The sequence below is a fragment of the Ammospiza caudacuta genome, chromosome 11 (genome assembly GCF_027887145.1).
Source record: "Ammospiza caudacuta isolate bAmmCau1 chromosome 11, bAmmCau1.pri, whole genome shotgun sequence".
Classification (NCBI taxonomy): domain Eukaryota; kingdom Metazoa; phylum Chordata; class Aves; order Passeriformes; family Passerellidae; genus Ammospiza; species Ammospiza caudacuta.
In genome coordinates this window covers 9,699,447-9,710,395 of record NC_080603.1, presented here as the reverse complement: position 1 = coordinate 9,710,395, position 10,949 = coordinate 9,699,447, and positions in this window count along the sequence as shown.

Genomic DNA, 10,949 nt, shown 5'->3' with positions numbered 1-10,949 from the left:
ATTATTATTTAATCATAACAATATAAGATAGCCTCATCTCCATATTTTTATTGGGTTTTTAAGATCACAGAAGTAATTTTACTGACACAAAATTAGAAAAATTATTTAAAAGAACGTTAAAGTTGCATTCTGGTTTTGAAGAAACTACTTAACTTCTAATTTTTTCATAACTTTTGCCTAAATTAGAATTATTCTGGAGTTTTATGCTTTTCTAAATTTTCCTCGCAGTCTTCCAGTGACAAAGCAACTCAATTCATATAAAGTTTAAACCCAATTCAAACATATTTACAAAGCTACATATTCATCTTCTAATAAAGAAAGGCTGTCTTTTCTTAGTATTTTTTTACTGTGCAAAATAAACCAATATAAAATTTGTCCTTGCTGCCTGACAATGATGAAATTCATACACACGAAACAGGAGTAATCAGAATTACACTCCCTCTTACCGTGCTTTAAAACACATTTATCAACTTCTTTTATGAATTTTTCTCCTTAAATTTGATTTCAGGCAACTCAGAGTCCTGCTTTTCAGTATTTTCTTACAATTTATTGCTCACTAATGTTATGAAGAAAATATTTTCCCAAAGACAGTCAATTGCAGCTTTGAACAAGTGCAGAAACGTAGTGAAGGGAGGTGAAAAGAGCGTTTCAGGTTCTGCCCGGCCCACCCTGGATTCCCCTGGGGGTCCCTGTGCCCATCCCTGTCTCCAGGCAGGGCTGTCCCATCACACGGATCCTGCGATCCAAACTGAGCTATGGAGGGTCCTCCACCAGCACATCAGGGTCTCCCCTCAACCAGAACAGCCCTGAGCTGCCCTCCTGGTCTGGCTTTCCTTCCCTGTGTGCCTCCAGCTCTTTTGGCTCCCTCACAGGTGAAATTCACCTTTAGGCAGAAACTCCATCCCCTTTGTTCAGCTTCAGGAAAGTTTTTCACAACCAGAAAGATCAATGTGTGCTGCAGGATATGCCAGGACTGTATTTGTCACCCACATGTGGTGGATCTCATCTCATCTAGAGTGAAACTCAGTTCACAGCTATAATCCTTTCTTACTGCTAGCAATATCCATAAAGCCCCCCTTCCCAGCAGGTCAACATGTGAAACAGTGGCAAAATAACTGAACAGCTGCATAAAGGAGTCCATGGAGGCACAAGGATGTTACCACAACCTGATGTGGGGAAAGTTCCCGAATGGCAAAGCCAGAACCTGGCACAGTTTTGGAATCCCAGTTCCCGAAACAGCCAGGGGCTGTGCTGGCCATGGAAGGCTACCTGCCTCACAGGAAGAGGCACTGCTCCATGATGAGCTGTGTGGCAGCTGGGGAAACTTGGCACCAAAAGCCCACTGAGCAGCAGTAAATCAGATTTACTGAAGGCACACGGTAGCACAAACACAGGGACATAGTCCTGAACACACTGGTTTGGTTGCCCTGTTCACTGACAGCTTTCTGTAAGGGTTTCTGCATCCCCATAGCCAGTTGTTCTCATGCCTTTATTTAACTCACAGCACATCTGACAGCTCAAAGTCTTTTGCTGACGTTCTGCAGCACAATCAAATCAAACTTCCTTCCTGGTTTACTGCAGACACAGTGTTTTGTTCTACATGAAAGAATGACCCTTACACAATGTATTGTAAATCTACAGCATATGAGTCTAAAAACATATTTCCTGTCTGATTTTTCCCTAGACATTATTATTATTACTGTTGTTGTTATTATTATTAGTTTATGCCAGGGAACCTTTCTCCTACCTTAAAGTCTCTACAAAACAGCCTCTCTTGCTACTTCAGGAGAGTGTCCTGTGCCAGCATAGCTGCATCCCTCTCCTGATGCAATTCAGACAAGAAGACAATTCAAACAATAGGAAGATTTCCCTCCCCTGGCATAGCTACAGGCCCACAAAGGAGTTTGCGACACTTCTGAGGGGTGAGAGCATTTTCTCTCCTCAACCAACACACAGAGATATTCTACAGCCTAAACCAGCCTGCAAAGCTGGGATCTTGTTTGTAGTGAAAAAAAGTTCCTCTGCCTAGCTCTGAATAGCATTATTTCCTTATAATAAACTGATATAGCTGAGTAAACCTTTAGTTAATGTTACAAATGCCTACTATTTCTGTAAATTCCTCTTCTCTGTTTATTCCATTAATAATTTCTCATGTTGCTGCTTCTCCTTACCTCTGTTCCCAAGCCCTCTTCTACAGACTGTTCTGCTGTTTCACAAGACACAGCCATCCTTCCCAAGACTCAATCCATTTTCACATGAGCTACACTAATTGGCAACAGACCTGACACATTTCTTGATTACAAGTTAAAACACTCAGAAGAAAGCTCTAAACCTTTAAAAAAAGAAAAGGAAAAATGCAGTAAAGAAAATGCCGTCAATTAAATACTCTTTAAATGGAATTCTCTGAGAAGCAAAAGAAGAGGGAAACCAAATTGTAAAAGACCACCCTGCTGTAGTGTTATTTAAATCCCTGGGGGTTTTATTTAAGAATCTGAGTGTTCTGGACTATAGTCTCAAAGTACTTCAAGCTTTTAAAGACATTTGTTCTATTCCCATGTAAATAGTTTCTCTCTTCAGCTAAATTCAAAGCAGTACAATATTAGTCCTGTTGATAAAGACGCTGATGTTTAAATGTTTTCACAAGTTATGATAAAATCTGTATCACAGTAGGTAGGTGTAGTTTCTTTGTTGATTTGTAACTCAAAAGTTAGCAGAGAAAAATACATGAGGAACCATAATTTTGTAAATTTGGTATTCATATACAAAAGTAGCAGTATTTTGTATTGATGCAAAACCCAAATGAAGGCTGGTTCTTTCTGCAGCCAACAGACAGGAGCATTGCTGTAGGAATGGTACCTGGATGGGCTATCATTTTGATCATGGTATTATCAAACTTTTCAAAATTACCTAAATTTTATACTGTGTTATAATATAAAGTAAATCCAGATAAAGGAAAATAAAATTAAACACTTAAATCTGGAAGTTTAGTCACCTTAGGCTAGCATGCTTTGTGAAGGTATTTTTTTGTGGAGATTTTGCTTCCCAAAATATTTCAGGTTTTATTCCAATTAGCAATAAACCTGGTAGGGTTTGGTTTAAATTTTTTATTTTTGTTGATTGTGAGGTGCAAGGTAGGGTGTGAACAACAAAAAGCATCACCAGAAGGGGAAAAATGAACTGATTGACAAAAAACCCCCTTATTTTTGATGAGTTTTATATTAGATTTGTTTAAGATGTAAATGAGTGTGAATCCTGTCTATTGCATCATGTTCCCATCTGCGAATTCAGATCAGAATTGGCACTTGTGGATATCCCAAGGGCTGGCACAAGGTCTGGGTTGTGTGACCCTGGGGCAGTTACATCCCTATACACACTGCAGGACTCTGTATGTTTGATCTAGTCTCAAATGAAGTTCATTTAAATCTAATTTTAATCTGTCTCATGCATCTAAAGGCCATGCTCATGTTAGCATATTTGCAAACTTGGAGCCACTGACAGATTAGTTAAATGACTAGCCAGTTTATTTAAATATTTTCCCTATAGTCAGAGGAGGAAAGTAGCCAGAGGCAGCACCACAGACAGGGACAGAAGCAATATTGGGTTTGCTGTACATGTCAGGCTGACTTTTCCTGCAGCACAAATGTTCCCTTGTAACAAGCAAATGTACAAGGTTAGGCCTTTGCAGAACAGCTCTGGGCATCTGCACCTGGCCAGGAGCTGTCTGGCGGCAGCACTGCCACAGCAGGGCTGGGGGAGAGGAGAGGACAAAGGAAGAAACACCTCAGACTCCAGAGCCTGCAGCAAAGAACTGCTCCCTGAACTGCACCCATCGGAGGTTAAAATGTTCCTTAAAAGCAAAGCAAAGAGAATCCACAGTGCCACACGCTAAGCAACTCCAAGGCTTCTCGTTGAAGGGAATTCACTGCCTGGACAACCTACAACAATGCAGATATTTTGAAACATGACAAAAATAAAGAATTTTTTCACCCCAAAATTTGAAGATATTACACACACATAAAGATGAGAAACATGTTCTAATATTGAAAAGTAAATGATGTGAAAAAAGAAATCCAACTGTGTAAGCAAATGCATTGAAATGAACAGAAAATGGCTCAGTTAACATCTCTCCTTCCTGCTCTTTTAACTGCCCCAATCCTCAAGCATGTCCTCAGTACTGCACAAAAATACTATCAGTTTAAACAATACTGAAAAGTACCCTTTTAGCAAGATTTTCTGAGGTAATGCAGAAATAAATATAGTAAAGAGAGACCTCATTAGACTTCAGAAACAAATTTACCAAAGATAGGCTACAAATCAGTTTCTACATTAGGAAAGGTTTGATATTCTGACAGTTTCTCCATTAGGATAGGTGGTATATTTTCATTAATTCTACTAGAAGTTACAGAGTGGGTTTTTCAACAATACAACAAAATTTATTGAAAAAATATACATTTTTCTGGTAATATTCTTTAATGCACAGCTTTCCACTCTAACTTAAACCTGAATATGTTCCTGCATGTCTCAGGAAACAGAGGAACATGAGTTGGATATGGATCTGACCACAAAGCAGTTATTCCATCTGTTCTCTCTGGTTAACCAGTGACAGGACCTGAGCAAACAGCACAAAGCTGAGTCAGGAGAGATTTGGGCTGGATATCAGGAAAAGGTTTTTCACCCAGAGGGTGGTTGGGCACTAAAACAGGCTGCCCAGGAATGTAGTCACAGCACCAAGCCTGACAGAGCCCAAGAAACATTTGGACAGTGCTCTCAGGCACATGATGGGACTCTTGGGGAGGGCCAGGAGCTGAATTTTGGTGTTTCTTGGGGTCCCTTCCAACTCAGAATATCCTATGATTCTGCTTCCCATAGCAGCAAAGTATAAGTTAAAAGTCAACAAAGGGGTAACAGAGAAGCCAGATGCCTGTTCAAATGTGCATTCTCTGTGCAGAATTATTCTGTGTCAAGATGAACATACATTCCCACAGAGAGTGAGGGATCCAACAATAGAGGCACCGAGATTCTGTGCTGAGGAGCTGCCTGTTGAGTAGGGAGCAGATATTTGTGTGTTCAAGGGGACACGTTCCTGTTGTTCACACCTCTGGTGGAGACAGCTTTGCCACAGGTCCAGCTTGCAGGAACTTGGTTTGATGGAGTACTTACAGGTTTCTTTAGATAATCTGCCCCCTTGATAACAGAATGGGGCATGGAGAGAGGAGAATAGCCTTGTTATTTATTATTTCTGTCATCATCATACTTGGAGACCCTTCAGAAAACAGCTCTTCCCTCACTCAGAGGTGCAAACAACAAACCAAAAAGGAACCTTTCTCCAAAGGATCCAAATTCAAATGCACATTTTCTGTATGCTGTAAAATCTCTTTTTCTTTTGCATCATTTCAACACACATTTCATTTCTCCCATCAGGCAGGACCCTAAGAGGCAGGGGCTTAGACATGCTCACCACACCAGCATCCTGTGGGTGACTTCATGCACTCCCAGCAGGTCCCAGCACCATCACATCCAGCTGGTCCCAGAACACATCACAGCACTAAAGCTGGCAATATTGAGAAACAGCTACCAAAAAAATTCCTGAAAAAAAAACCTACTAGAAAAGTAGTGGAAATGTAGTAGGATAGAAAATGTAGCAAATTCTTTCAGAAATCGTATAAATCTTCCATTTATTTTTTAATCCTACCTTTTTAGATAAGAAAGTATCCAATAAGCATTTGAAGACTAATACAGAGATGCTTTCCACTGGGTTCTGTTGCCCTTTTTTTCCTATACATATAAAATTATATATACATACAATCAGGAAGAGTCACATCCCATAAATGCTGCTGAGTGCCAATAAGAACTCTGCCATTTGGACGCAATTGTAAATTTCCTAAATCTGCAAAACTAAACCAGTAACCTCAAGAGCCAGTCTGGTCTGGGGGCACTGCCAGCCCAGCAGAAATGATGCAATCCTGGGTCACTGGCCAGGTTTACAGTGGTCTGGTTCAGGGCTGGTGATGCTTTTCCCCTGCTTCTATGGCACTGGAGATGTAGATGTGCAAAAATGGGAACAAAAAATAAAGGGCAGGGAAACTGAACACTTTTTGAAAGTGAGATGTTGGTTCACATGAGGGTTGAACTGGGGCATGAGGGACTGGGTATGATGTTATTTCATCCAAGTCACTGAATTTTATTTTATGTAGAGATGAAAAATATTTGAACCAAATTATCAATATGTTTTCCTTTTTATACCTGCTCAAATTGTTAATCAGGAATTATATAATGAGGACAACTATATAATGACTATAGCTCATGCTTTAGTGAAAACTCAGTCACAAATACTTTTCCTTAACAAATTTAGAAATGAGAGATTATAGAGGACTTGGGTTTGTTCAAATTGAAGTTATTGAACAAGTCTTACCAATTTCTACTGAGATTATTATTCTGTGTTGGACACCACAGAAGACTATCACTCCTACATGAATTTTAAACACTGATTTTTATCAACATTCCATTCAATTAAGCGGTATAGTCACTGGTTTCTGCTTTTTAAAACCTCAATCTACATTTCTGCAACAGAATTAAGGAGAATTCTGGGCTTTTGTTATAATTATACCAGATGACTGATGTAAACCGGGAGATACAATCTCATTTGCCAAAAAATTCTTTAGGATTTTTCCATATAGATAGCAGCCAAATGGTTCTAATCCTTCCAGAGCTCGTTGTGTGTGTCAGACAGCATCCAAACAGGAGCTCAAGCAATGTGCCAATTTACTGCAGAAGGAAAGAGGATCCCTGATGACACAGGAGCCCGAGCCAGGCAGGACAAAAGAGAAAGAGTGACCTCTCCTGGCACTGTGGGAAACCTAAAGCTGCTTCCTATCAGAAACAAGAGGGGCTGGAAGGAAGAAACGAGTTAGATTTGAACAAGTAAATGCCTTTTTTTCTTTTTTTTCAAATGTAAACATTGTTCATCTCACAGGGAAATTCAAATCCTCACCTGAGTTTAGGAGTTCCATAACAATGAGCAGGCAATGAGATGACAGTTTGGTAAAGTTTAATGAGGATAATTATTAATAAAAACCAGCTAACATGCCCTGAAAAAGCTTTCTGTTGGGCTTTGTGTGATCATTTGGCCTAATTATTTTTGATGTTTTGCCCATCAAATAACAAATGTGCAGCTTGTGAAATGTCAGATATAATTAGAACAAATAAAGCTGTAGCATGAACATCCAAAAAGCCTCCAAAATCTATTAGCAAGAATTCTCCTTAGGAGCCATTTGCACAGCAGCAGCAGCAGCATTTCACAGGTAGGAGTTGGCACAGAGATAAGAGACAAATTTTGAAGTCAAACAAAAGTTCTTGAGAGATTACAGACAAGTGATAGTGCTCTGTGCTTTGTTAATGGTATCCATTTATGGATCTTAGATAAATGCCTTAATTTCTCTGGGATTCAGGGATGAAATAGGGCTATATGAATAAGAAATGTAAATTTCTCTTATCATCCCCCATAGAGTAACATATGTGGCATCCCTGCTAAGTTAAATAATGATTTCCTGAGTCACTGTTGGAGTCAGTTAAAGGTGTAGAATCCTTGTGTGCAATACAGAACTCACTGCCTCAATCAGCCTTGCTCTGTGTTTTCTGCATTGCTCTGGGTTACAGCTCCAGGGCTCACATGGTGCTTAGAGGATTCCCCTTCTTTGCTCTCTTCAGAAATGTTCAAGACAGCATCCCCTCTCAGTGAAGCAGAAATTTGCTCATTTGCCTCACCACCTGACCAGCATTGCTTTTAATTAACTGATGACCCCACTTGTGTCCTGGCATGCAACCAATCTTTGTTTGGAAGAGCACAAAATGGCCAGGTTAAAGAAATAAGCATTGCTGTCATGTAACTCTGTTTTTAACCTGAAATGGGAACATCTGGGAATTTAGATCAAACCAAATATCCAAGACATTTTTGATCTAGTCAAACTCAAGTAAGGAAATAAGTCAAAAACACTATGATGTCAAAAATCCTGGGGCTATTTAAGAAAATAAAATACCTGAGGTTCAACCACAGAATTCTCCATTGAATACCAGGCTCTGAGATATACACAAGAACATAACAGTGAGAACTTAACAATGGAAGAAGCTGTGCAACTTGGATTTGAATCCTTTCCATCACAAATCCCAGTGCTTACAGGCAGATTTTTAATTCAGTTCAAGAACCACCTTTTTCTTCCTCCTGCCAATACCAGGCAAAGACACATGCACATATATTATTATGGTAAAGCAATGTTGAAGAAGCCAGGGCTACACTTCGACCTCCGCAGCTCCAATGAGCCTCTTAGCCATCAAGTTTTGTTCTACAGGAAATACCTTTCATACTTATTCCATCAAGTTTTGAATATTTCTGCAATGATGCCTCAGAATTCAGGAGAAATTCTCTTGCCCTGTTGAGCTTGGTCAGCAGGCTTAGAGCTCCTTTTTCTCCTGTAGGTGAGCACCCTGCAGCACCCACCTTGCACTGATGTGCAGAATTTCTGAGGTGCACAAATTCAGCTCCTGCCTGGAGTCCAACCAATGAAATCAAAGTCATTCAGTATCTTTGGACTCTTCAAGAACACCACTAGAAAAAAAAAAAAAAAAAAGCTGCTGTTCTGGCTAGACAGGAAGTCAAAGAATATTGCCAAAAGAAGTAAGAAATCAGACCGATGGAAACACTAATGGATGCACTCAGATTTGCCATTATGGATAGGAATCTTGCAGACAGAATTATATCTGGGACCAGTGACCCTGATTCTTAACAGAAATGGGGAAGAGGAGCCAAGAGGAAGCAAGAAAAAGGGGTATGAAGATGGAACTTTTCCATTACAGAAAAATACTTAACACTTACCACTGGAAAAATATTATGAAACAAAATGCCAGAAATCTTAAAACATTGTCCTGTCACATCATAAAACACAGAGTAAATCACAGAGACTCTGAAGCCTCCTGTCTGCAACTGCATCTTGAACCAGCTACAATATTTTATCATATTCTTCAGTGCTGCTAGAAATCAAAAATTGATATAGCATCCAACCTAAACAAGATGCAGCAATCTGCCTTCATTCAAAAATTATTTTGAAAATTATGGAGACCAGCCATAGATGACAAGAGGTAGAGATTGATATTGCTGCCATCAGCAAGAAATACAGACAAACCACAAGAAAGAAAATAAATTGTATTAAAAGCAATCAATCAAATGCAAAATCAAATAAAGCAAGCATATTACGCTCATGCTGCCTAATACAGCCCGTCAAGCACAGAAAGTTCTAATGCAGGGTCTGTGCTGAAGCCAGCTGTGATTCCTGTGACTGAGATCCAGGAGGGATGGGGGAAGATCATCCCCACCATTTGCAGTTGCCAGAACAAACACTAAGCCAAGAGAAATGAAGAATGTCCAATAACCAGGGCTTATCCAATTCTCCTACTTCTGGAATTTGCAGATAGTAATATGGTGACATTCTGTTCAGCTTTGCTTCTTCGCTGTTAACTAAAGGGAGGTTTTTAAAGTAGCAGTGACTGTTTGCTATTGGTTTGCACTGCCAGTTCAATATTCTGCATCTCTTTAGTTACACAAAACCAATGAATCAATATAAAATAAGGTCATGTTCCTATGTCATTCTTGCCATTCTATACTGAGTACTTGGAAATAAGCATTCAGGGGTTAACATCAACTGCTGTTTAGCAATTGTGTGACTTCATAGGAGAAAGATTTCTCTTTAGCTCAAAATAAATGCTTGTCCCAAAAAACAATGCAAGTCAATGTTCCCATGAAAAAGTTACTGCAGGGAATGATCTGAATGAGCTGACCCACCTTACAGAATACCCTACATTTTAAGTCCATGTCAGAGAGAAGCAGTTGCTTTCCCAAAATAGATAAAATCATGCTCTGGCACTGCTGCCTCTTCCAAATGTTGTTGTGATTTTTTTCTGCTTTTGATCTGAGTGATGGCATAATTTTCAGTGAAGCTGTTGTAGTAAATTTCAGCCCTCCCTTGTTTGTTTTTAAAATGTGCAATCTTTAAAACACACACATACACGCTTTCCAATTAGATCTTTCAAAGAATGCTATTTTATTTCTTTGTGGGATTTCTTAATCCCAGCAAGGAATAAAATAGGCAACAGATTTTTAGTACATTTTATCAAATTAGGAATGAAAGAGCTAGAGAATTATCCATGATACATCATAATTCTTTTCTGAGATAATTACAAAAAAAAATCCAGGCATCCAGGTAATTTCAGGTTCCCTAAATGCATACAGATGGCTGTCTTCGAGCTACTGCACTTGGAATTTCAAGGCAAACAGCCTCTGTTTGCCCCCAACTGCTGCTCTGCTCACAGCATATATTAGATATCAAATTTAAGATGCCTCTTTCTTTAATAAAACTACACAGACAGTCCAAACCACCAAAATTCTGCATTTAATGATCTAAGTTGTACATAAATTGATCAGGTGTATGTGAGGTGATTCCCACAGCAAAAACTTTCTACCTGGCAATTTGAAAAATGTACAGCAATGAAGAACATTTAATTTAGCAGCCAAGAAAAGACAATTTTATCACCAGCCATATCAGCCCCTGCAGCAATTGAGAGCGAAGAAAGGCAGACAGACTCTCATCACATCTTTAGGCTGGGTTACAAATGAGTAACACAACCTAGAACCTGACTAACACATTCCTAAAACAACATCCCTTCAGGATTTGGAGGGCACCCAAATCCACTGCAGAGGGGAAAGAAATGACCATTTCTTGAATGAACACCACCAGAAATGAGGAGTGCAGAGCTTGGCTGCTGTGGCAGCACAGTCCTAACAAGGACATTGAAAGGTGTGAAAATGCCAGTCTGGGGGGATGTTCAGGGTTATGATCCTGATGCTGGAGGGACATTCACAGAGATGGGGTAAATTTAGAAGTCAGTTGTCCTCCGACATG